Raw genomic sequence first — 4,372 nt, forward strand, 5'->3', positions numbered from 1 at the left:
ACCCTCTCACACACACACACACATACACACATACATGTTGTTTTCTATCACCTTACTCAAATCTTATAACTTACATATTTTTACAGATTTTTTTGTAAAGTATAAATGTCCATTAAATTGTGTGGATATAATTCACTCTGGTAATAAAAACAATGTTTTTCATTGTGCACTGAGGATTCATTCTAGAGAGAAAAGCACTTGTGTCTGTTTGCTAAAGTAAAATATTTCTGTGTATGATGGCTGTGGATCCCATATTGCTTTGTCTCCATGGCTTAGTTTTTTTCAACTCAAATCTAATTCAGCACTTCTGTGACCATAGTTCGAACTGATGTAGTTTTATTGAAAATCTTTCACAGAGAAGCGAGAGAGCGAGAGAGGTACGGTGTAAAATGACTCTGCATTTTCTTTGTTTCTCTGTTGACTCAACCCCATTCACACACACAGGCGAGACGCTCAGAGACACGCGAGTACGAGCCAGTGAACGGACTTCATCACACGCTTAAGACGCCGATGTTTTGACCGAACTGTGTTTGTGGTGAACTGGACATTGTATTTGCGTGGCCAAAGCGCGCAGCGGGTCTCATCCATCACCACACCGGGAGCATCATCTTCATCTTCTTCATCATCATCGCTGGATCACCGGGCGCCCGGAGTAAGTCAACTAAAACTGTGCTCCTTAATGGTATTAGACGTTGGAGCACCGCACATTACAGTGTACCATGGTATTATTACAGTAGTTTTTATCTATCTATCTATCTATCTATCTATCTATCTATCTATGTATCTATCTATCTACTATCAGTCCGCTCTGGATCACGCACCCGGGGCTCGGCTGACCTGCGGACCGCGTTCGATCCGGTTCGGCTGATTGTTCGGTGGAATGTGAGCCTTATTAAAATAATTCTGTAATTATAGTTGCGTCGCAACCACGCCGGGACAGAATCTGAGCGCCTTTCGCATTGTTTTACGCCACAGAACCACCGATGTTTCAGTCGTTTTCAGCAACTGTGTAGAATAATGACTGCTGGAGTCCCAGTTCCTGATTTTTTTAACTCAAATTGTTCAGGGTGTCTTGGTAAGGGCTCGTTTTTCCTGCATTATTTTTGTGTTAATTCAACCTAAGAGTTGCATGATGTAAGCAAAGTGATACAAAATATTGGTAATGCACGAAATTCCTCTACACAACCTTTTTTTTTTTAATGTATTTTCACCAACGAAATCTGGCAGCCATCGAACATTCTGGGTTGATTATCTAAAGGAGCTCAGTGAAACTGCTGTGGAAGCAGTCTGGATGAACTCATAATGCAACCTCACGACAACAAACCCTCTTCCTGTTGGACTGTAGTGCTTCCCTCTTCCTCTCACAGCTGCTTTTTGTTTTTTTTCGTCTCGCCTGAACAAAGTAAAACCAGATCCGAGCTTGCGAGTGGAAAGAGCAGATGCAGAATCTGGCAGTCACACAGGTGTGTGTGTGTGTGTGTGTGTGTGTGTGTGTGTGTGTGCGCGCGCACCTGGCGAATGGGTTCTGCTCTCCTATCTCAGATATTGATTTGTGTTTTGCCTGTGGTAAGGGAAGGACGCAGCTTAGCAGAAACACACCTCCCTCATTGTCCTTGTGTGTAGAGAGTGTTTCAGGCTGGCATTGTTTGCAGGCCAAGAATGGTGCTGGAAACCGTGTTTAACCGAAACTTTAGACCGTTAACAAGCCAAACCCTCAGCTGGACTGTTTTCTTCCGGTCCTGACGGACTTCAGTCTCTCTTTGCCCGCAAAAGACTCCTCAAATTACAAGCAAAACATAAAAATGGCAGATCATCTAGTGGTTCTCAACTGGTTGGTCATGATATGAGTTGCATGTCTCCTGGAAAAAATAAATCAATAAAAATACCGAATGCAAATAGTACAATCCAACTAACCGTGCAATCTTAAGATAGCAAGATCAAAATCAAGATTTAAAAGGCAGAAGCAAAATGCTTTCCATATGTTTTGCACTTTATGCTTTTTGATGCACATTCATCATTCTGGTAAAATCTAACCAAATTAGACAGGATTTTTTTGTACGATGAACAATTTTAGTGTTTTGAGAACCATTGATCTAAAGCACGGGTATTTTTTTTTATGCAGCCTGTTTTTGAAATACGTGTAACATTTATTATCTTCACTGCTGTCTCTGGTTGTTTGCTGCTTTTCCTTGATATCTGACAGGAGCGCCTGAGGCGTTTGCTCTCGTCTGGTCTTCACCTCACTATCTAGACTATTACGCTGAAGTTTTAAAAAAGGCTGTCATTGCTGCCTTTGTCCCTGTAAGTTTTGGTCGCCTAACTCTGGACATGTTATATTTGGTGTAATGCTGGATGGCAAACAGAAGCGTTTGATGAGGAGTGTTCTAGTGCCATGCGAGTCTCTCGAGTATTGTTACATAAGGTCCATTTGGGGTTTCAGGTTTGCTGTGTGTGTGTGGGTATTACAGTAGTTTTTATCTATCTATCTATCTATCTATCTATCTATCTATCTATGTATCTATCTATCTACTATCAGTCCGCTCTGGATCACGCACCCGGGGCTCGGCTGACCTGCGGACCGCGTTCGATCCGGTTCGGCTGATTGTTCGGTGGAATGTGAGCCTTATTAAAATAATTCTGTAATTATAGTTGCGTCGCAACCACGCCGGGACAGAATCTGAGCGCCTTTCGCATTGTTTTACGCCACAGAACCACCGATGTTTCAGTCGTTTTCAGCAACTGTGTAGAATAATGACTGCTGGAGTCCCAGTTCCTGATTTTTTTAACTCAAATTGTTCAGGGTGTCTTGGTAAGGGCTCGTTTTTCCTGCATTATTTTTGTGTTAATTCAACCTAAGAGTTGCATGATGTAAGCAAAGTGATACAAAATATTGGTAATGCACGAAATTCCTCTACACAACCTTTTTTTTTTTAATGTATTTTCACCAACGAAATCTGGCAGCCATCGAACATTCTGGGTTGATTATCTAAAGGAGCTCAGTGAAACTGCTGTGGAAGCAGTCTGGATGAAATCATAATGCAACCTCACGACAACAAACCCTCTTCCTGTTGGACTGTAGTGCTTCCCTCTTCCTCTCACAGCTGCTTTTTGTTTTTTTTCGTCTCGCCTGAACAAAGTAAAACCAGATCCGAGCTTGCGAGTGGAAAGAGCAGATGCAGAATCTGGCAGTCACACAACTTCATATGCAACCTCACGACAACAAACCCTCTTCCTGTTGGACTGTAGTGCTTCCCTCTTCCTCTCACAGCTGCTTTTTGTTTTTTTTCGTCTCGCCTGAACAAAGTAAAACCAGATCCGAGCTTGCGAGTGGAAAGAGCAGATGCAGAATCTGGCAGTCACACAGGTGTGTGTGTGTGTGTGTGTGTGTGTGCACCTGGCGAATGGGTTCTGCTCTCCTATCTCAGATATTGATTTGTGTTTTGCCTGTGGTAAGGGAAGGACGCAGCTTAGCAGAAACACACCTCCCTCATTGTCCTTGTGTGTAGAGAGTGTTTCAGGCTGGCATTGTTTGCAGGCCAAGAATGGTGCTGGAAACCGTGTTTAACCGAAACTTTAGACCGTTAACAAGCCAAACCCTCAGCTGGACTGTTTTCTTCCGGTCCTGACGGACTTCAGTCTCTCTTTGCCCGCAAAAGACTCCTCAAATTACAAGCAAAACATAAAAATGGCAGATCATCTAGTGGTTCTCAACTGGTTGGTCATGATATGAGTTGCATGTCTCCTGGAAAAAATAAATCAATAAAAATACCGAATGCAAATAGTACAATCCAACTAACCGTGCAATCTTAAGATAGCAAGATCAAAATCAAGATTTAAAAGGCAGAAGCAAAATGCTTTCCATATGTTTTGCACTTTATGCTTTTTGATGCACATTCATCATTCTGGTAAAATCTAACCAAATTAGACAGGATTTTTTTGTACGATGAACAATTTTAGTGTTTTGAGAACCATTGATCTAAAGCACGGGTATTTTTTTTTATGCAGCCTGTTTTTGAAATACGTGTAACATTTATTATCTTCACTGCTGTCTCTGGTTGTTTGCTGCTTTTCCTTGATATCTGACAGGAGCGCCTGAGGCGTTTGCTCTCGTCTGGTCTTCACCTCACTATCTAGACTATTACGCTGAAGTTTTAAAAAAGGCTGTCATTGCTGCCTTTGTCCCTGTAAGTTTTGGTCGCCTAACTCTGGACATGTTATATTTGGTGTAATGCTGGATGGCAAACAGAAGCGTTTGATGAGGAGTGTTCTAGTGCCATGCGAGTCTCTCGAGTATTGTTACATAAGGTCCATTTGGGGTTTCAGGTTTGCTGTGTGTGTGTGTGTGTGTGTGTGTGTGTGTGTGTGTGTGTGT

At 42.3% G+C, this 4,372-nt stretch overlaps 1 protein-coding gene across 1 annotated transcript in view; it reads left to right on the forward strand.

The window, feature by feature from the left end:
* Positions 1-448: 448 nt before the first annotated feature.
* Positions 449-4,372, forward strand: part of LOC107678969 (astrocytic phosphoprotein PEA-15-like) — a 26,923-nt gene continuing 22,999 nt past the window's right edge. The window contains exon 1 of the mRNA XM_016474368.1: positions 449-652. The gene's annotated coding sequence lies outside the window, so the exon portion shown is untranslated. The remainder of the gene's footprint in view (positions 653-4,372) is intronic.

This window comes from Sinocyclocheilus anshuiensis, unplaced genomic scaffold (genome assembly GCF_001515605.1).
Source record: "Sinocyclocheilus anshuiensis isolate Anshui unplaced genomic scaffold, SAMN03320099.WGS_v1.1 scaffold2040, whole genome shotgun sequence".
In the NCBI taxonomy this organism is placed as follows: domain Eukaryota; kingdom Metazoa; phylum Chordata; class Actinopteri; order Cypriniformes; family Cyprinidae; genus Sinocyclocheilus; species Sinocyclocheilus anshuiensis.